Raw genomic sequence first — 22,607 nt, 5'->3', positions numbered from 1 at the left:
GGGATCTCATTCTCCGGGCAGGCGGGCAGCTGCGGGGAGCACACACGGGGCCAGGCCAGAGCCTGCCTGTGGTCACTACACACACTCGTCTCCTCACATCAAGCACACTGAAGACCTTCTAGAGAGAGTTCTGCCTGTTTGAGCGCATTGAGCATGGGGCGCGGGGAGCAAACAAAACCAGGTCATGGGCCTTTGGAGTCCTCCCCGGAGACCCACCTGAGCCTCTGCACCTGCCGACTGGAAGGATTCACCCCCTCCTGCTTCATTAGGGACTGTCTGGTTCCTACCGCTAGATGTTGTGAGTCTGAGGAGCGGCACTGTCAAAACATGTCCCTCACATTTTAACCAGTCTCACACAGAACTTCCAGGAGAACGGAAAGGCAGGAGGCATGTCCTCTGATAGAGAATCCTGTAGCGGAAACGCAGATTGCCAGAGAGACACCTGTATGTGTCATTTAAACATGACCGAGTGAACTGGAAGGTCTCTTTGACATGAAGAAACCTCAGGAAAGCGATGACACAGGGACAGGTCACCAAGACCAAGGAGCTAGCGGCTGCTGGGGACATCGTAATGGCAGGTCAGACGCACCCGGGCAAGAGGTCCACGCCCACCTGTGGCCAGGCATCGTGCAGTGGGAAGGCGTTGTCGGGTGATTCCTGCTGCCACTTAGCCGCCGTGGATGACGCGCGACTGTCCGCACACAAGACAGGAATGTGCGCTGCTCCTGCGAACAGTCCCCTGGCTGGGGGTGTCTGTCCGGTGCCAGAGCAAGGCAGGGGACGTCGGTATTCTGGTTTGGGGGAGTTAAAGGAAATACTTTTCATTCTTATCCTGGCCCTGTCATTGCCTGAGAGAGAACCTGAATTCAGAGGGTTTCAAAGGCCCCAAAGCATTCACACCAGTACTAGCTGACACGGCTCCTGCTTGTCCAGAAATCACGTGTAAGCCGGACGGTCTGCAGGTTCACAATATTGCATGAACATGATGACTATATTTTTAAACGATTGTATTATCATTTCAAAACCGTAACATCAAGCGTCTACGTACCTGCCTTAGGAGAATCCGGCGGAAAGAGCCAGCGTGGGTTTCAGGAAGTCGCGATCGTGGGGCTGTCTGCAGTACCCACTAAGCACACGTGGGTCCTCAGCCCTGTGTCTAGCGGCTGAGCACCCATGTGTGCTCACCACTCCGCCATGCAAGGGTGAGTGCTCCGCACGCTGAGTGTTAGTGACCAGGGTGCAGGGCTGAGGACGCACGAGACGCTGCTGTTCGCCCCCAACAGACGCTCACCTGCAAAGCCAGGGGGCCTGAAGGGGGGTGTGTCTGATGTGAGGAGGTTGGGGCACCTGCTTCTGTCACTAGAAGTTAAGTGCACAGACCATACTGTGCATATAAGAACGGTTCGTGTCGAGAAGACTTTCCTGCATTTATATCGTGTGCCCGTGTGTGTGTGTGTGTACACGTGTGTGGGTGTGTGGGTGTGTCTATTTGTGTGCGTTCTGAGCACAGGCAGTCAGGAAAAGACCATAAAACACATTGTTCTCCTCAAAGATTTTTCTAGGATAGACGTCTCTGGGCTGCCATATATGAAACTACGGGTCATAATTTGTATTAAAAGGTTAGTGTACCTAAAAACATTACATGAGAATTCCAACCTAATGATTCCTGACTTTGATTCGCAGAAAAACACACTCGCTCTCATTTTGTTTTTCAACCTTGATTTTTCAGGGTACTTTTAAAACCTTTCTAGCTCCCTGTGCACATTTCCAAATTATTCTGTTCCTTCTGTGTTTGTTTTGGTAAATTCTTATTCGGGAAAATAATGACGTTTGCTATGGTTGCATTGTATAGGCTGCCCGTGGATTTCCTAGGAAATGGCGTGCTCTTATTCCAAACCCCACTTGCCGAGCACGCCGAGTGTCTCCTTCATTGTGAGGTAACGCGCAGTACAGTATCTTTTAGAGGATTTATGGTAACGCTGCGGAATGTAGCTGGTGGGGAGCAGCGCCGAGCCCTGGGGCTCTCTTCATTTGCCTGACACACTTCACTGCTGCCCATTAACACTTCTCTGTTATTGCCACAGACTCGACTTAATGAGCTTCTCTGAATTTGGAGGTTTGCACCAGAAACAATAGCTTTACAACGGAGACACCTAGCTCTCTCCACTTTCTGATATTCTGTCCCTCTATTTTTGTAAACAAATAAATTATCTCCTTGACAGTGGAGTATGAAATGACCTGGGCATTTTCTTTTCCAGTTAGAACGGTCAGTAATTCCTAGTCCAGAGACAAGAGTGCAGAAAACCCGGATAGAGAGTTAATAAATTCCAAATTTGCATTAATGAAGATAATGTCTTTTGCTGTTCTTCCCCTAAAATAAAATGGAGTTGACATCTAGAAAAACCCTTGCCATCAACAGACTGCCTTTTGTTATGAGTGAAATCACATTATTTCCAAGAAATAGTTACACATCTCAAATATTTCTCACTTATTAAATTGTTTCTTAATTGCATCCCAGTGTTAAAGAGGCAGTAATCCCACAACTGACTGGTAATCGGCCAGTGCGAATGTTCTGTGCACCGAGGTTCCCTTCACACGCACCCATGCGTCCAAACTGGTTACAGATCGTGCATTTCCAAGTGACTGAACTGCATGTTTAAAAGCGTTTCCTACTTGTCCGCCGCGGCCTTTCCTGCCGAGGCTCTGAGTGACACGTGAGTGTGAGAACACGCGTCCTCGTGAGCTGCTCCACACTACCATGGAGCTCCCTGTCCTAGGGCCGGCCCTGCCCCTCCAGTGAGTGATGTCGCCCTGTTGTTTTGTCTTCTAGAAAATGAACCCAAGGGAGACTTGGTGAAGTCACATCGAGGGGCATCTCCAACCCTGACCTCCTGAGGAAGCAGATCGGATCCAAGGAGCACCCCGGGCGACCGGCTGCAGGTACTGGCGGCGGCAGCTCTCGGGGCGTGGATGGGCGTCCTGTCCTCTGGGTCCTCCGCATTCGCTGCTCCAAATGGCCACTCTTCCCAGCTTCTTGGAGCTTCCCGGCTTCTGGGGGAGAGTCAGAAGTTCTGTCGCATGCCACCTCCCGCCAGACAGTCCATGAGGACAAGAGCCGCTGGCAGTTAAGTCAGATGAAGGCTTTGTTACTCTCCCAGTGACGCTGCATCGCTGGGGTGAGCTGTGTGTCCCTCTGGGCGCTGTGAGGCGTCCTGGGGGTTGCGAACGGGGACACAGTGGCACTGGGACCCTCAAATGGAAGGGCTTCATTTCAAGTCATTGCTAAAAACCCCACACTTGCTGCAGAAGGAAGGGCTTTGTGAAGTTCATCCGTTGTGGTTTGGAGAGCAGGGGTGGGGTTGGGCTGGTTGCTGCCTGGGCAGCACGTGTGTGTTGACGCTCATGAGCTGGAGGTTGACATGATTGCAATGTGAGCAAAATCTCACCCCTGCAAAGTCTCCGCTTCTGAATGTGTACACGGAACTGATGTCAAAAGCTCTGGTATTATCTTCTCAATACCCGCATTCAGGAGTCTATTTTGCACATGTTCCTTTGCTGGAGAAACTAAGAAGACTCTGGCGGGATGGTCATTTCTTAGGAGGCTGTATGAGGGAAACTCCGGCATGCCGTTCGAGGTTCGCTGTGTGATAGTGATTCACCCGTCTGCCGGCTCCCCATTTGCCTGTCTGATGACAGAACTACTCACCGCGCCGTGGAAATCAGGGCAGGCGTTGGTTTCCATATGCCGCAGCCCTGTGGGTGCTGCTGTCTCTACGGGTTTCATGAACTAGCGTGGCAGGTCACCGTTGCTCTGATTGTTCTCTAAGCTCTACCCCGTTCCCTTTCCCTGAAGAGCCCGTCGCACCCATCGGTCTGGTTTGGGAAAGGCATTATGGTTAATCACCATTTCCCTGGAGTTTTTAAAAACCTATTCAGCCGAGCTTTGTTAAAGTCCTACTTGACTCTGAAGTCGGTTAACGTTTCTGGCAAACACAGGCTGTGTGGTTCTGTCAAATCCCATCGCGTTTTGGTCATATGTTAAAGAATGTTTGATGGAATATTTCACGTGGGTCTAATTTTCAAATGTGGATTCGTTGAATTGGCCTTTCTGGCTTGGAGTTAAATATCTACATCGAAATGATGGTCACCAGTGCAGGGTCCTATGACGCATTTAAATGCGGATCTCGCCGTGAATTCGCAAACAAACAAAAAGGAATAAGCCAGTTTTCAAAGAGAAATCCATGTCTACACCCAAGAGACTGGGCCTCGAGTGGGCTCCTCGGTTGAGGGATAGCAGTGACAGTGGCTGGGCCGGTGGCGGGACTCGGTCAGGGAAGGTAAGGAGCGTCTGAGGTCTTGGTCCCTCGCCTGCCTGTCCTCTTCTCGCGTCTGTCGCCATCACCAAGCAGGCCCTGGAGCTGTGTTGTTTCTGGGTGGGAGGGGCCCGAGGTGACCCCCTGACCGCCCCGGGCCGTCCGGTGGCAGTAATGGCAGCAGGGGCACAACTGGCACGTGCGGGACTGACGCCGGTCTCTCGCCAGCAGAGCGTTGGTGACCCCAGGCCTGACGTCCGCACGGGAAAGCTCTGTGAAGCCCAAGGAACACGTCCATGTACCCTCTGCGATTCCCGGAGAGTTCTTCTCCGTGCTCCGGCCCTTTACAGAGTAGTGTTTGGTCCTGAGGGGATAATCAGCCCGTCCTCACTATGTGTGTGTCACAAGCACAGGCCCCTGGGTGACGAAATAAGGCGGCAGGTTCAGACAAGCAGGGAAGCCTTCCAGGGTGAAAATACTCGTGTGTGAGCGCAACAGTCCGCGAGCGAAGTCCGCGCCGTCACACGACCACCAGAAAACAGAAGTCCGTAAGCCATCGTTTGCATCGATCGTGGTCACAGACTCTTTCTGTAAACGTCCAGACGGTAAGCACCACTGGCTCTGCGGCAAGGACAGCCCTGCCGTCGTGACGGCAGAACCGCCACAGACCGTATGGAAACAAACGGGCCGGGCCCTGTTCCAATAAAACTTTATTTACAAAGTCAGCAGCAAGTGGACTTGGCCCTCAGATGGTAGTTTCCAACCCATAGTAAATACCTAAATTAAGACGTCCTCCATAACCACAGTCATTTTTGGAAAACAGAATATAACTCTTATTCTCTTCTCAAAATTTGTGACTTGCGAACTCACACAATAGTGTCTAAAATTATTGTCCGCTGGCACGTTGCTCCACAGACAGACACGCTGCTAAGTGCGAGCGATTGTCTGGATGGGGCTGGAAGAAGCTGCGAGATTCTCTCTCCGCAGAAGTCAGGGCAGAGCGCAGGAAGGCTGTGAGAGTGGAAGCGGAGAACAAGTTCTGAGCATCTTTGGACCTACGCCAATCTGCCCGCCAAAAAATATCTTTAAATTATCTTGAAAACTGTAAGATCTAATGTAATCCAACACACGCAGGTACTGCCCACCTGGGCATACCAGGGGGGCAGGAGTCAGACCCTGATGCCGAAAGAGCGCTAATGCCCGGGGCGCTCAGAGGTGCTGGTGTGTACGCCTCCGTGCAGGTCCTGGGCTTAGGACAGAGCAACACCCACAACCTCGTAACACATGAGCCGTTCGGTCTGCCTTCCCACGCACCCTGTAACTCCAGAAGGAATCACAGCGATCCGGGGGGCTGGAATGCTGACCGCAAGACAGGATTTTCTAAAATCGCCGTAAATTTTACATCAGAAGCCCCATGAAGGGATTAATCTTGAAGAAGACTTTAATGATGCCATAGACTATTTTTAAAGGGCTATCTTCTGTGTGTCTCCAACTTATCTAGTTTGGGTTGAATTAGTAGTATAAATCATTTAGTTAAAATGCAGAATGTTAACCGATATTTTCCACTGAAACAATTTGCTACAATGCATGTATCTTTAAAGCAGCACTTCGACAATCAATAAATTATTTCAGAAGAGATCAGGAGCGAACGCAGGGTAGAAATTGGCAGAAACACCAGTCACAGACGGGGGCGGCCAGTTGCCCCCAGTACTTAAAAAAGGAGGACTGTTAGTTTCACGCGCAGTCAGCGTTGGGCCGAAATCTGGGAAAAAGTTGGAAGCAACCAGACCAGGGAGCAAATCCCGATTCTGCCGCACTATCTCTGTAACTTTGGAAACGGTGCTTAACTCCTGAAATCTGAGCCTCAGTTTCCCCGTAAGTAAAAGAGGCATAATATAGAGTTTCTTCTTAATAGGACCATTATAAAGATCAACTGATGTACAAAGTCTATAAAGCAGTGAATTTAGTCATTGAAATGGAACATATTTTTTAGCATGTGCGGCACCTGTGCTGGTTTTGAAACGGACCGCGGGCGCTGCCGGTCTGGAGACGGACCGCGGGCGCTGCCTTTAAGTTGCAGACAGAGGTCCCTGATTCCTTTTCAGACTGGGACTCCCTGAGGAACGGCATCACCGAGAACATCTCCTGGTTCTGGGGTCTGGGGGTCAGCATTAGAAAGGGAAAGGGTCGAGGTGGATCCAGGCTTTCTGAGCTCTGGGAACAAGCTCTCGGGAAAGCGAGAGCTGCCGGCAGACAGCCAAGCCATGAGCGATCCAGAAACATCACTTCTGGATTTGACGTAAAACACAGTCAGGACGTCCCTCTCCATCTTGGCTCATGCATCCGAGGGTTTGGTGTCAGCCTGGCATCTGGAGCGTGGGTGTTCTGACACGGAGACATGTCCTGTCCACCCCCCAGCTCTTGGCATCCTGCTGGCCGTGTGCCTCGGGCTGCTGGCGTTGGTTTCGCCAGGGAATAAGTGGATTATTGCGCCGTGTGAAGACGTGTTATCGTGTGTTTGTAACACAGAGAAGCTGAGAGAGAACAGCCACGAGTGCATGTTCTGAGGTGTGAGAAGTAGGAGCCGCACTGTCTGTGCTGGGTCCCAAGGTCATGCAGTGAAGGCGTGAAACGTGTGCATATGTACACACACGCATGCACACGTACACACATGGATTGTGTGTGCACACAAACAACACACATATGCACACATATACGCCCCCACACACATATAGACATGCACACAGGCACATACATTTACGTGCATAGACATACGCATGTACATACACACGTATACAGACACATGCATGCGTGTGATGTATGGATATATACATGCACACGCACGTTCACACACATGCATGTTCACGTACATATATACATCTACATACATATATACACATGCACATGCACACCTGTTTTGGTTGGATTTTTTGTTTTTTTACTGGGGGTCAAGGGTGGCAGGAGACGACTTCTCGCCGTGCGTTGGTATTTTCCACTTACTTCCCTGGTGTGTGCGTTTAGTCCTGCCTTAAATGAAATACGGTGCGGCCACTCAAGGCGTCACCTTTGGCCTTTTCCACCAAGCACACCGCTCACGGAGACGCTTACGAGGAGTCCGACCTCACTCTTCTTTGCTTGGCCGCACAGCACCTTGCAAAACGCCCACTCGTGAATCTGAACGCGGCCGTTTGTTTTCTTGGGCAGTTCTGGTTCTATGTTTCTCATAGATAAAGGTGGAGAGAAGACAGTTAATGGATATTTAAAGGAAATAAATGCCTAATTTTTAATGTAATGAATTGTTTAATGTAATTAACTGTTCAATCAATGACTGTCATTGTCCAGTCACCAGCCAGTCACATAAATGTGTGATTTTGTGCATTTATTCAACCCATTTTTGAGTTAACTACATGCCCAACATTACAGATATGAAAAATGGAATTACAGAACTCTGACACCAAGTTGTTTATGCTTAACCGTCTAGTGGGCAGGGGTGCACATCTACCAAAACAAACAAAACAAAACCATGAGAAGAGCTAGAAAAGTGGGATGTATAATGCAGGTGATTCAGCCTCCAAAGTGGGCAAGTGTAATATCCTGGAGATAGTATTCCTGGGGAAGGCAGGTAGGATCCTACAGAATTAATCGGGGCCATGCTCCAAGGGTGCCTACCCAGTTTTCCAGTCATGTGGGTATTTTAGACTTAACACCAGCGTCTGGAGACCCAGAGTCTGAGAGGGGAAGCAGGAAAGCGCGTGGGCCGAGTTTGGGGTAAGTGCTGCGGACAGTGGGGACTGCGGGTAAGTTTAAGGGCGGGGAGGCAGGAGCTGACCTTCCCCTGATGAAGACCTGGGAAGGTGGATTCAGGAGCCAGAACAGAAGGTCTGTTGTGGGTCTCAGCCAGGGCCGGGCTGGTTGGGATGAAGGTGCAGAGGTGTGTGTGCAAGGGAAGGAGAAATGCGGGTGCGGCGTGCCACCACGGGGGTGGGGGGGCGTGACTCAGAGCACCCAACAGCTTGGCCCTGACGGCAGGGAGAGGCCCTCTGCTCCGACTCCTAGAACCGCAGTGTTTTCACCTATAAAACAGCTCCACGGGGTTGTTGATGACGCGGGAGCAGCACCCGCGGCACGCAGAGCCCGGCGCTGGCACACAGCTCAGGTTCTTTACGTAGTGGTTACTGTTGTTATTGTTCCTAAAGAACCAAGACATCCTTGCTTCGTCATAAAGATTAGGGCAGGAGTGATGTGATCTGCATCCGTGCTGTGCTTTCTGCTACTCAAATCAAAGCACCTCACTCCGCACGCAGCCGGGAGGACCGAGGAAGCGCTCACGAGCCGATGTAGAAAGGTTTCGAGGATACTTTGTTACCGGAAAAAGCAAGATGCGGAAGAGAAGCAGAAATATGAACACACGTACAGATATTTGCTTGTATTTGCATAAAAATTCTAGAAGGGCAGACAAGAAGCTAATAGAAATGTTTACGTGAGTAGTTACTACACAGAAACCGGCCTGCGGGGCTCTTTTTTATTTTCTTGCCCATTCTTTGTGCATTAATATTTAACCATACAAATGGAAGGAAGGAGAGACGGGCAGGGGAGGGGCGGAGGGAGGGACGAGCAGGGTCCACAGCAGGAACGGGAGGGAGCGGGACACGCGGGAGGGAGCAGAGACTGTCCTCAGCGGCCCTGGTCCCAGCACAGGCACGGCCCCGCACTGGTCTCCCCGTCCGCCCCTGAAACCCTCCCAGGGCACTTCCGTCTTAGCACAGAAACGGAGAATCGACATCATTGCTTATTCACTTACTCAGTAAGAGTTATAGTGTAAAGTCTAAAGTTTTAAAAAGAGGGTGTTTTCTAACACAACCTCCAGGAAAGCAGCCTGGCCGAGAAGGCGGGGAAGGACAGCAGCCGCAGGAGAAAGTCTTCGGGTGGCGGAGGGGGACGGCCGGACCTCCGCGATACGGTTCGGACGGGGGGGACGATCTGCGGGGAACCTGCTACGGATAACTGGAGGAGATGGAAATGGGAATATATATTTTATGATATGATTGGAACAACATTAACTGCCTTTTGCATTAAAATTACACTTAGCTTAGGGAGGAGAATGTGGTTTTTCTCCCTAAGGGGTAAATTTTGAGAATTTAGGTAGGAGTGGTCATGATGTCTGCAGCCCACTTTCAAATAGTTCAGAAATCCACGTGCATGTAGGGGTGTGTGTGTCTGTGCTTGTGTACGTGTGCATGTGTGTGTATCCATGGGGCGTGTGTGTTTGTGTCCATGTGTACGTGTGCATGTGTGTGTGCATGTGTGCGTGTGAAAGTGAGCACGTGCGGGTGTGTGTGTGTGGCACTCGGCAGTGTATATACTGTGGTCCATGAAGGCACGGGGGACCCTATTGCACCCAATTTTCTTAAGTATTTATTCCTCAAACATTCATTAAAAATGTCACAAACAGAGGGCCACGTGGTGGGGGCTCAGTCCGTTCAGTGTCCGACTCTCATTTCGGCTCAGGTCGGATCTCAGGGTCCTGGGATCCGGCCACATGTCGGGCTCCCCGCTTCATGGGGGATCTGCTTTCCTGTTGCTCCTTCCCCCGCTCGTGCACATACTCTGTCTAAAATCAACAAATAAATCTTTAAAAAATAATAAAATGTTACAGTCAAAGAGTAGAACTCTCAGTCTCCTCTGAGACTTCAGTGAAGACGAACGATCTTTGGGGCAGGGTGGTCTGCACCCTGCCCCCGGTGAGCCGGGACAGCCGGCCCACCGTCCCCGGCGGACGCAGCTCTGAGTCAGCTGACTGGCTCCGAAAACCCGTGACTTAGAGCTGGCGAGAAAGCGACCTCCGCGCGGAGAGCTCTCCAAGCCCAGAGCACGGATGCACCGGAGCCGCCAACGAACTTGGAACACACGGCCCTTCCGGCTCCATGACGGTGCATTTGCTTGATTGTTTGGAATAAACTTCACTGTGACAGGATGCTCGGTGTGGTCCTTTGCAGACAAGGGCATGCTGTTGTGAGGGCCCAGGGGCAGGGAGTCCCTCCTTTCGAGCGACGGTGGGCGTGCTTTTCTGAAATGTCCAGCTGTCGTCTGGCGACGGCTTATCTCTCTTCTCGCATCCTCTGAAACCCTGAGCGAGATGTCAGCATCTTGGGAACACCATGCTGCTTCAATTCACTCTCGCACAGAAACAGAAGGGACTGTGGGTCGGTCGGTGCTTCCGGAGGGCACTGCTCTCAAGACCCCCGGGTCGCCAGGACAGGACAGTATGCAGAGCCGAACACACGCGTCATCAGCCCCTGGCTCGGGGTCAGGCACGGGGGACCTGGGAGCCACGCAGGCTGACAGGGAGCCGCATGAGGACGCCGTGACGCCTGCTTTGTTCCACACGGTGCAAACCTCCTTCACCCAGACAGCGCAGGACGTAGCACGGAGGGCACGAGGAAGTCAGAGCCTCAAGAGCTTCTTCCAAAGACCTAGAAAAGCCAACCTGCCGGAAGGCCGGGGGGAGGAAGGCGGAATGAGGAACGGAAATAAAGTATGGACCGCGCCCCGCGAAGACACAGATGAGCCAACACAGCCTGCTAGGCTCAGATGCTCAAACACATTGCTGCATCATTATAATAAAGCAAAATAACTCCCTAACTAGCCAAACTCTCACCAAGAAGGGCTAAATCCTGTTCACTATTCTCCATTCAGGATCCACAAGTCAATAATATTCACATAAAATATATGTGCATGTCTTTAAATTAGAGACGTCACCGTGTTTCCGTAGGCGTGGCCTTGAGCTCATGCTCCTTGCTTGAACAGTGTCCATGTGTGGGATTCCAGGACAGAGAATCGCCCACGCCTCCCCGTGAACAAGAGAAGCAGTACGTTTGCTTTTCCCTCGTGCCACTGTAAAATGTATTCCTGCCTCCATGTCTGCTTCGGTACGTTCCTCCGTGATCCCTTGACAGGCTGAGCCCAGGGATGCCAGCTTGAGATGTCACAGTCATTTTGTTTGTTTGTGTTGTTTTATTTTTTGCTTTTCACCATTGAAAGCAGAGGATATAAACTATTTTGGTTATAAATCCTTCTTCAAGCACTTTGTCAGAAACTCGCAGCTAATGATTTGCTCTCACAGAAAATGAACGTACCCGTATCTGGAGCAGGTGGGGTAAGAGGTGGCCCTCCCAGCACATGGGAGTACAGTAGCAAGGTCCCTACACCCCCAGACTCGGACAAGTGGCAGAGCAGAGACCCCCCCCCCCCAAGCACCGGTCAGAGTGGTGATCTGCCGAGCCACTGGAGTGCGCTGGGCTGCCCCAGTGTTTGTCAGATTCAGCACCTCCGACGTCGTCAGGACACACCAGGGGTTGAACAGGTGAACTCAGAAAGCCAGCCAGAGACCACACCACAAGCTCACTGCTTACTCATCTCCTGCATGAAGCCGACCGGGCAGCCCCTCCACCTGTGACTATGACATCGGAAATGTGTGGCCTTTCCAAAAGCAGTGGCCTCCGGGGCTTGTGCCGCAGGTTTGGGGCCAGGCTGACCCGTTCCCAATCCTACCTGGAGAGAAGCTGGGGAGTCCAGACCCCTGACCCCAGCTGGCAGGCCGAGCCTGTGTGTGCTGCCCTCCTTGGGCAGGTCAGCGAGGCCACCACCATTGGTACCGTCCAGCAATACAGGCCACAGGTTGCCCACCAGGAAGGGACAAGGAGCTGCTGGCCCAAGTCTCTGGGTCCAGCTGTCGCTTCTTCCTCAGACACCTATAGACAGATTCTCCCCCAAAGGCCAGTCTGGGAACACGGAAATGGTGAGTGTGAGTCCGTCCCTGCGTGTGCCTACTTCTGAAACCACACCCAGCCCCGAACCACGTTCTCAGGAGTGGCCCCAGGACCATCTTCAGGAGCGTCACGTTGGCTGTTTTCCCACAGATCCGTGACCTCCACTGAAGACCTTCATGTCAGGGTTTCTAGGAACAGGGCCTGGATATAAAATGTCTAAGAGCCCGCAGAGTCTGATGTACGCTGAGGAAGGGCTGCGGCCCTAGAGCAGAGCCGCATCTCTGAGCCGGCGCGTCCCTGCCTGCCGGGCTCCCTGGAGGCTGGGTCTCCCCTCGGTCGCGCTTCGTTCCCAGGGCCCAGGGAGCCTCTGCACGCACACTTACCTCGAATTCCATCACCTGTGACCTGGCAAATACAAGTACTCATCCTTCTCTTTTCTCGAAGATTGGGTTTTTTTTGCATTTTGTGTTCCTGGTGGTGGAAGATTTAACGCACACACAGTGCTTGCGAGCCTTGATTGTGCGTCCTGGAGCTCTGAGGACGGCGGCCTGTTCCCTGGACCTCCCGCCCCGCTTCCCTCCCACAAGTGAGCACTCTGAACCAAAGTCACGTCCGTGCATGACTGCATCCAGAAGCACTTCAGTCGGGATTTCTAGAATATAAAGCCTCTTTTCGTAAAAGCAAAACCCCATCTGAACCTCGTCATCAAATATCTGGTGAGGATCTAAGTTCCCAGATTGTCTCACAAATTTATAGTTCGTGTGAGTCAGAATCCAAATCAAGCCCACGGCGCATCTTGTTGAGATGCGACCCTGCGGCCTTGCCTCCGGAGCCTACCGTCATGAAACTGGGCCTCTCATCTCGTAGGGGGAACCCGTGGTCTAGTCTCTGCTGGCTACATCCTTGCGGTGTTGGTTAATCTGTCCATCTGTCCCTCTGACCCTGTGTCTCCTACAAGCTGCTGGTCAGACTAGAGCTCCGTCGGGACACCCTCCGTCAGGCCAGTCCCCTCTGAGCAATGCTACGCTGGTCCGTGGGTACCTGAGCTGGGCAGGTTACTTGCCTGACCCTCTATCAGAGAGTAACCCGCCAACCTTTTCGCCTGATGGTTGAAAACGGTGCCTGTCGGTGTGTGTCGCCTCCGTCCACCGTTGCGTCAGGCAGACGCGAGTAATCTACGGCGTCTTCCTCACTTACGAGGTAGAACGCTTCCAGAAAGAACACGTTCCTTCTTCAAGTATTGGCTCCTTGTACACAACACAAACTCAGTTCTTCCATCACTTTACCCCTTTCCCATGATGATGCTCTTCTCTTTCAACGAGGATCATAAATTCTAAGAAATGAAAAGACATTTATCAGGGCAAACTCTGGTATCTCGTGAGGTTCGGCTTCTGTCCGCACAGCTTACAGACTGTTTGCGCGCTCGGAGTCGATGGGAAATGAGGAGGAGCGTTGTCTGGAGGAGAGGGCGGGGGGGCTGCGCTGTGGCCGCAGGCACGGCCTCGCTTACACCTGCCACCGGCCGTGTGCGCTGAGACGAGGGGCGTCTCTTCCGCCACCGAGGAGCCCCGGGCTGGCTCCCCCGCGCCCGTCCGGCCGGAGGTGCAGCCCCGCTCCAGCGCCGGTGGCCCCGCGCCGCGGACCTTTAGCCGCACTCACTCCCTGCTTCTCCCTGCTTCCCGCTTGCTCCCAAGAGACAGACGAGAGAACACCAGCGGCTCAGAGAAGAGCGGCCCGACAGAAACGCTAGCCGTCCCTGATGTCGTGGAGGCACGGAGGCAGGCCAGGTAGAGCTTCAGGGTTTCTAAAGGTCATCTGGACGGATCTGAAGACTGTGGGGCTTCAGCGTCCAGAAGTAGCTCCTGGCTCTCCCGTCCTTGCAGGAGAAGGGCTTGATCCACAGCAACGTGCAGGGGAGCAAATGCCCACCGGTGAGAGCATCCTGCACTGGCGTTAGCTCCCAGTGGCCCCGGCATCTCGGCACGGGTGTGCAGATAAAGAGGTGCCGGCCCCAGGCACAGGGCCTTCAGTGTTCCCTGCAAAAGGAAGCCAGGCCTGGATGCCTGCTGTACGGGGCCCGAGGGGACTGTCCTCAGTGGCACATCCTTCCCCTCTGTCTAATGCACACCTGAGCAGCTCATGAGAACCCTCTCTCGCTGCATCGGTGCAGGTCGCTGAGTGTAGGCGCCGGCAAGGGGAGGAGCCTGAAGGAACCATCGTCCTAGGATGCGGAGGCCGTTCAGAGGAGCCGTTCGCACAGGATTGTACACAGACCACCTGTCTGTTCTGTTCAGGCCATTGCCATGGACAGACAGGCCCGTGATCACCACGCATACCATTATCTGCTTCCATGAACCCTTTGAGGGGCGGACATCCGAACTTGCCTGGCTTTGGGGCAGTAGCTCTTCGTGGCACCCGAGCGGGCCCTGTTGGTTTGAGACGGGAGCAGGTGAACTCCTCCTTCCTGTCTCTCGGATTTCCGCTCTATTCCTCTCAGCACAAAGGCTGCTTTGGTTGGCTGAACCTGGTCCCAGGGCAGTGGTAACGATGGAACGCCTTCTAGGTCAGGGTGCCGGTGGTGGGTCCTTCAGTACCAATGCCCTCTGCCCCAGGTGCTTCTGTGGGACGGAGGCCATGGCTCCTCCTGCTCTGTCACCTGTCAGTGAGAGACACAGGCGATGTGAATCACCACCACTCTCTGCCCAACCTCCACGGTCACGGCAGGCCTCTACATGTGGTTTCAATCACGTGTGTGCACAGTGTGTGCTGTGTATCCATGCGTGCCTGTGTGTGGATGTATGTACCTGTGCATACCTGTGTGTACGTCTGTGGGCACTGTATATCCATGTGTACCTTTGTGTGGATGTGTGCAAGTGTGTACACCTGTGTGCGTGCAGTGTGCTGTGTATCTTTGAGTACCTGTGTGTGGATGTGCGTGTGCACCCGTGTGTACACGTCCGGTGCGCCTGTGTGCGTGCATCTCATGTGTGGCAGGGGACGAGCGGGAAGGGGAGCCAGGCCTGAATGCACTGCAGCTGCGCGGTGCATCCATCCAGCTGGCGTCCAACGGTGTCCGAGCCTAGAGGAAGGTTCCTGCTCTCAGATGTGCGGGTGCGGAGAAGGGGACCGCAGAGCGACATTTGATGTGCAGACGGGGCCCGCGGTGTGCACGTTTGATGGCCCCGGCGGGTTTCATGAGGAGCAGCCCAGGGATGACAGGCTGGAACGCACAGGTTGCTGCTGAGGCCCGCGTGCCAAGCGTGCTGTTTCACACCTCCTCGTGAATCTGCCAAACCTTCTCTTACAGACTTTTTTTCCCAAGAAAAAACACAGGGAATAAGAAACTTTTTTTTTTCTTCTTTTTTCATCTGATTGGCAAGAGGCACAGAGTCTTTAAGATCCGTCTCAGTGGGGGCGCCTGGGTGGCTCAGTGGGTTAAGCCTCTGCCTTCGGCTCAGGTCGTGATCCCAGGGTCCTGGGATCGAGCCCCGCATCGGGCTCTCTGCTCAGCAGGGAGCCTGCTTCCTCCTCTCTCTCTGCCTGCCTCTCTGCCTGTTTGTGATCTCTGTCTGTCAAATAAATAAATAAAATCTTTAAAAAAATAAAATAAAATAAAAAGATCTGTCTCAGTGGCAACACTCCAAACCCCCCAGCTGTGGGCGTGGTGTGAGCCGGGGATGTTGCTCCGGCGCTGGCTCGTGGGACAGATGTGACCAGGAGATGTGGACCCCGGGGGCAAGAGCTCCACGAATGCAGCCGGCCAAGCTGCCATGCCCCGGACCATGCGTGGCGTCTCCACGAGGAGATCACCAGAGAGAACAGGGGGTCGAGGCCAGGCCCCCAGAAGCAGAGTGAGGACCCGGTGCTGAGCCCCATGCAGAGTCCCATGTGAGCCTGGCCTGCAGTCTGCGGTGTTGAGCCTCTGGGAGTCCACACTGTGGCCGTATTGAAAGAAAGAAAGCCCAGTGGGCTTTGAAGGGGGCACCTCCTCGACTCTGCTGGCTACAAAGTCCCAGAGACCAGCCAGGGCGACGACAGTCTCAGCAGGAAAAACAGTTCTGGTGCCGCTGCCATGCTCTCTTCAGTTAAGTGAAGGCAAAGCAAAGCGTCTACATCCAGTAAGAAAACCAGAGAAAGTCCCAAGAAGGGGACGGCGGCACTTGCGCTCTTGTCTTTTCTCATTAGAGCAACACGCGCTCGCCTGAACTTCTCATGGACCCCTGGCCTTGTCAATAAGCAAAGTTATTAAGAAAGAGTGCTCAGTCGAAACAGTAGTTGGCAAACCGGCACCGAGTGCAGTCCACTTCCCTCGAAGCGACAGGAGTGCCACTGAGTAAGGCGCCGACGTTATTAAATGGCCGCTTGGCGGAAGTCCAGTCCACGGGCAGACTCACTCCGCTTAATTACTTGGTAAAATTATGAGCCACCTGACATGTTCCTGTGGAAGTAACGAAGCCAAGTTATGAATAATAATAATGTGTTCTATCTAGACACGCCACTTTTCCTTTTCCCAGTGCTTTCGCTGATGCTCTGTCGTTGCAGTATATGGTTTTAAAAACCGAGATGCAACCTAAAAACCAAACCAATGATTATTCTCACACCTTTAGACAGTGCACTGGCCCGCATTAGTATTTATTTCATAAAACTGTCTCTGAGTTCCCCGCATCTGAGCACAGGAGAGGCTGCGGCGATGGAGCCAAGCTCGTCCCGGGCTCACATCCAGCGGGACCCACGTTCTGTCCCAAGGATGGCACCATCCAGGGCCACTGTGCCTGCTTGGGACTGAGGGAAAGACAAAAGGCAAAAAAGAAAAAGCTATTTTGTTTTGTCTAGAGACCTACATCCAGCTAGAACCCACTTGGTTTTCCTCTTCTCGGGAGATGGTTCTGCCGCCCCGTGTCTCTACGGGTTCCCCAGGTGAGGGAGGACCTCCAAGGGGGTGACCCCATGTGACGTCAGCCCCCACCCCCCGGGAGTGCTGCTGGGAGGGACCTCCTGTGACATCAGCCCTCCTCCGGCCGTGCCTGCTGGGAGCTCCTTGTGTGACGTCCGCCCCCAGCACCTCAGAGCCGCCCCAGTGGTCACAGGCCATGGCTGGGTACTGCGCACCGCCGCACCCCACTCCGGCCGTGGCTGGCTGAAGGACACACGTGAAAAGGAGCAGCGCGGCGTTACGCCCCTTTGGCAAGGCTGGGGGCGCAGGAATGGCTCCAAGGGATAAGCGTCTACTTGATATTTGATTTTCAGGGCGGGCCTGTTTTCCAGACTTGCTCATGAGTGTTGAATAGGCTGTTTCGCTGAAAATATTTTACATAAAAACAGGTACTTCTCCGTTTGTTTGCATGGGCTTAGGTAAACTGAGGGTAGACCAGTCTTTTTCGGCCGACTTTCCAGAGCCGGACACCTCCTCCCCCGCCGCCCGCAGTAGGTGTCACAGAGGACGGCAGGAGACGGCATTTCCAGGGAACGGGCGTTCTGCCCGTGAAGCGCCGCGTTCTGCTCTCTGGCTCTTTGAGGCTCCGGCTGTGGCGCGTCAACGCCGGGACCGATGTTTCTGCCCCGACGGCTGGGTGCCAAGAGCTGCGTTACCCTTCAGGATAGTCGCCGCCCCCAGGAGCGAGCTCAGGGCTCGCAGACTTCAGTCTCCTGGGAGAGTTCTCCGGCCTGCTGATTCCAAATTATTTGTATTATACTAATAGGTTTTGTTATGCAGTTTAGAAATTCACTTTGTATGAAAGAGCAGCGCGTTTGAGGCAACACAAACATTTCAGAATGTACTTATTCATCTGTCTTCTCTGCACCAGACACCAGATACCCCCAATGTGAGTTGCTGGATATTCTCATTTGATCACTTTTAAGGGTCTGGAATTAGTATTTCTCTCCCTTTTACGAGCAAGAAAAGCCAGGCTTGGTGGGGCAGCGGGTGGCGCACAGATAGAAAGTAAGGGAACAGGTTTTGAAATGCCAGATGCCTGAAACCAGCACTCATTGGTGGGAGTGACACATCACGTAGACAGAAAATAAGACGGTAAAAAGCTGTTCTCAGAGCTGAAAGAGTGAGCAGCGCAGACCACCGAGGAGCCACTCCATGGCTGGTCACGGCCTCACACCAAAGAGCAGCAGAACGAGCTGTTGTGTCCAGCGGCCTCTGTCGTGGGACGCAAGGTTAGAAAGTGAAGGCAGTGCGTTGCAGCAGAGAGATCAAGGCTTCAGAGTCAGACAGACTGGGTCAAACCCTGACGTCAAACGGGGGCCGTCTGGTTGGGTGAGTGTGACTTCCTAATAACGCAGGGGCGCGTCCCGCCTTCCTGTCCTTGCCTGTGACACCGTAAGCCGTCAGAGTGTGGTGGGGATTCATGGAGAGAAAAGTGTTCCTGTCTTTCACTGCCTATCTTAAAAAGTAGGATTTCAGAAGGACATTTGGGTCATGACCAGAGTTTCTGAGGATCACAGAATGGGACATCTGGGGGACTCGGCCTGTTGAGCCTCTGCCTTCGGCTCAGGTCATGATCTCAGGGTTCTGGGATCGAGCCCCGCATCAGGCTCCCTGCTCTGTGGGGAGTCTGCCCCTCCCCTGCTTGTGCTCTCTCTCTCCCTCTTTCTGACAAATAAATAAATAAAATCTTCAAAAGCAGAAAAAATGTTCTGAAGGTCACAGACTTGAATCATGTGGCCAAAAGTCCTGTTCACATTACGCACGTCCTGCTGACGTCCGGCAGTGACGTGAAGCGCCAGCAGGCAACGGGGTGTCCTCTGCTGCGTGAGGCAGTCGGTGATCACGACACGGTGTTTTGTTATCTTCCAATTAAAAAAATCCAACCCGGTACTATCTGGAGATACTTCTCCAAGGGTTACGAATTTGACTATAATATTTACTTATTCTTTATTCTTTAGCTAATCAATAAATGCCTCATTAATTCCAAGTGCCAACATGGGTTATTTGTAATTTTCTTAGCTATTCAGTTAATAAATCTTAATCCGAGCACTATTTGGGCAGAGTGGCTCCCCCGGCAGGTGGTGAGCGGGTCTCCAGCCCCGGGCTAAGAAGCCCACGTGTTAGGAAGGGTCCCCTCTGCTCCAGGGTCTAACGCACCCCATGTTTAGGGACAAGCCCGGCCCTAAAAGGCAGAACATGGTCCTCAAACTGGGGTGTGTATCAGTCTCCGACACCTCCACTGACCCCCTTGGAAAGGTAGAACCTGAACAGAGTGCTCTGGGCCCGTCCCTGCAGTGCCGCTGCTCCCCGGCGGCCCCGGAGTGCCAGAATGCCGTCTTCTCTCAGTAGGCACCCCGGTACCTCTCTCCCCACCTTGCTCCACCCCCAGGGCGTGTCGGGTGTCGGGTGTCGGGGCCCATCCCTCTGACTTCACCTGGACTCAATGAGCTTAGAGGCTCCATCCCAGTTTCCAAACGACAGACATGTGCGAGTTCATGTTGATGAGCCCCCAAATTGCATCGGGCATCACTGATCACGTTTTTCAGGGATTCCCCCTTTCCTGACTCCCCCTGCACCCTCCCCATCCCCCGCTTTCTCTTTGGGCTTCTTGGGTCCCGGGTGTCTCTGTCTCTGCTGGCTGCAGCCCGCTGTGCATCAGTCCCGTTCCTCGCTTCCAGCCTCTGGTCTGCGGCGCCGCCCATGCGCCCAGGACCCTCCCATGTGCGCGCCCAGCCCCGCTGCCCTCGCTAAGCCCCAGACTCTGCACCTGAGAGTGTCTGGACTTGATCCTGCTCGGATGCCTGGAGCTCGATGCCCGGTCCTGGCGGCCTTGGCCTCCGCGGAGTCTCCTCGTCCTTACGACTGTGACGCAGGAGCGTCCCCAGTCAGATGTGCGAGAATCACAGGCCTGTCCCCTCCTCGGTCAGTAGCTCGGCACACCCCACTGGTGTCCATTCCAAAGGATTTTATCATCTCCAGCCTGGGCCACTCCAAGGCCTCCTGGCCTGCAGTCCTTGGGTCAGGGCCATGTCCCTCCAGTCCTTGCCCGGCCGCTTTCATAAGTATCCACATAATCCATAGGATTGATGTCTTTAATCAGGTCTGAGGTTTCTGATGCCCCGGACCCCGCCCTCCTCTCTGACTGACACATCGTATGCAGCTACCTGGGGATGTCCCTTGGACACCTGCTGCTGCCAGTATGCACCCCTGTATCTGCTTTCTGACGTTCCCCCCAGATCCTCTGTCCAGCTTGCCCTTCGTGGGTCATCATCACCGCCGCCCCCGCCACCCCCGGGTCTGCCCCTGGCCTACACCCTGGTCTCAGCCATGACCTCACTTCTTTGGATCAGACACTGTTTCCTGTCATGTTTGCCGTGCAGCCAGGAGCCGGCATCGAGTACTGACTCAGCACTCGGTACGGAGAACACCGAGTCCTGCCTGCCGGTGCCTGCGGGTGTCCGGTGTGCCGCAGCCCGCCCGCCCAGGTGGGGACGCGCTCGTTTAGAGGCAGTACTGGGAGAAGCAAGGCCCACCTCGCTGTATCTTATGGCTCAGCCGAAAAGTCGCTCTTTTTTTTTTTTTAAAGAATTCTTTAACCCATTTTTTTTTAAAGATTTTATTTATTTATTTGACAGAGAGATCACAAGTAGGCAGAGGCAGGCAGAGAGAGAGGAGGAAGCTGGTTCCCAGCTGAGCAGAGAGCCTGATGCGAGGCTCCATCCCAGGACCCTGAGACCATGACCCGAGCCGAAGGCAGAGGCCCAATGCACTGAGCCACACAGGTGTCCCCAAAGTCTCTTTTTTTAAGCCACAAGTGGTTCAGGCATTGAGTTCAATGAGAAACATTAAATTCGGTCAAGTTATCAATTCTTCCTTTGTCATTGAAGGACGATTTCTACTAAGCTGTCTCGGACCGAGTACAAAATTTTATTTTTATTTAATTTATCAGTATAAACAAGTGCTTAATATCGTGTTTTCTTACCTCCTAAACTTTTACTATCCTGCCGGACATTAGTCCTTCAGCCGGTCCCTAATCTCAGATGGTTCCTCCCCCTGCTTCCCCCACATCAGAAACCTGGTGACACATTTTATGTCTTCTAACAATAAGAGTGCAAGTATAAGCCATTAGGATGATGCTGGACATTCCAGTGTTAGGAGAAACAGACGCTTTAATGTTATTAGGTTAATACTCAAAACAAATTAATGTCATCGTGACCTATGATGTGATTTCTAAGAAAAATTTCAATTGTATCCAAAGGATGCGAGGTGAGGCTCCGCTGGAAAAGAGGCCGCCGGCGTGCGGCGGGAGGAGGCCTCGGCCTGTGAGCTGCCCCGGACCCGCGGACACTGGTTCCTTCTTTCCAGTCCACGTAACTCACGGCAGCACACGGGCAGCTAAAACCTGACTTGATTTTCCTACTAAGAGTAGCGATGACTGTCTTTGCCTTAGTTTTAATAATGTTGAGACGTTAAGAGGAAACAAACTGTCAGACTGTATGAAGAGTCAGTCCGTCCACTTCTCCGTGGTGCAGAATAGCGAGGTCCCAAGATAACGGCCTTGGAGGAACCTCACAGGGTCACCCTCTCAGACCGCGTGGGGAGGCCGTCCTCCTCCAGATAATCCTGCCTCTCTGGGTCCCACCCCTCCCGTCTCTGCCTGGCCCCCCGCCCCCGGGGGGAAGCCCCTTCCCCTGCGCGCCCAGCACCAGCGAGGCCCAGTGGGCCGGGCGAGCGAGGCGGACGCAGGGAAGGCACGTTCTAGGCAGACGCCAGGCTGTGCGCTCGGTGTGATGGAGACGGCGCTTACCGGCCGCGGAAGGGCGAGCCCGGCCGGGAGCGGGGGCCAGGCAGTAGCCGCCAGGACGCGAGCTGTGAACTTGGACTCGGGAAAGCACAGGTGGAGAGTCGGGCGTGCAGACCACAGCCCGTGGTCCCCTCGTCCGCCGTGTGCTTGGCCCGCTGTCACTCCTCCACGTGTCGTGGGGCAACGGCACCATCCCTGTGGGGCTGCGAGGGGCAGGCGCCGCCCCCCGAAGAGCCCCAGGGCTCCTGACAGAGCGCGGCACAGAACCCGACAGAACCGGGTAGAATTTAGTAAAGGGAAGCGGAGTCAGTGGAGCAAAGGCGCGCAGCTCAGCGGATCCGCGCGTGGACTCAGGGCTCCGGGGCGCCTGGACGCTCGGGGGAAGGTGCTGCGGGCCGCGGGTTCTCTCCACTGGCCGCCGCGGGCCTCGCTGAGTCAGGTCAGCCGCACAGGGCCAGCGCACAGCCAGCACTGACCACGGCTCTCGCCTTCGCACGCCTCGCGGTGCACTGACCGGACGCGTTGTCCTCCTGCACCGGGCGGACACCATCCCCTGACGTCCCTTGTACCTTACCAGCATCTCTACGGCTAATTTCATGTGAGTTTTCATGTGTTCCTAAATTTGCTTCATTCGAGAATGTAGTTGCGAACTGAAGGGAAAAAGAAGAGGGGAGGGAGGCCGGACGGCGGTCGGTGGACGGCGGACGGCGGGCGGTGGACGGCGGACGGCGGTCGGTGGACGGCGGACGGCGGTCGGTGGACGGCGGACGGCGGTCGGTGGACGG

The 22,607-nt window shown here is 53.8% G+C and overlaps 1 protein-coding gene across 12 annotated transcripts in view; it reads left to right on the top strand.

Moving 5' to 3' along the window:
- Positions 1-22,607, top strand: part of MYT1L (myelin transcription factor 1 like) — a 390,720-nt gene that overhangs the window by 135,414 nt on the left and 232,699 nt on the right. For all 12 annotated transcript variants that reach the window (XM_059405073.1, XM_059405070.1, XM_059405071.1 and 9 more), the window contains exon 3: positions 2,831-2,940. The gene's annotated coding sequence lies outside the window, so the exon portion shown is untranslated. The remainder of the gene's footprint in view (positions 1-2,830; positions 2,941-22,607) is intronic.

Source organism: Mustela nigripes, chromosome 7 (genome assembly GCF_022355385.1).
Source record: "Mustela nigripes isolate SB6536 chromosome 7, MUSNIG.SB6536, whole genome shotgun sequence".
Lineage (NCBI taxonomy): Eukaryota > Metazoa > Chordata > Mammalia > Carnivora > Mustelidae > Mustela > Mustela nigripes.
Note: the sequence above shows the minus strand (reverse complement) of the source record. Positions and strands in the feature narration are given on the sequence as shown.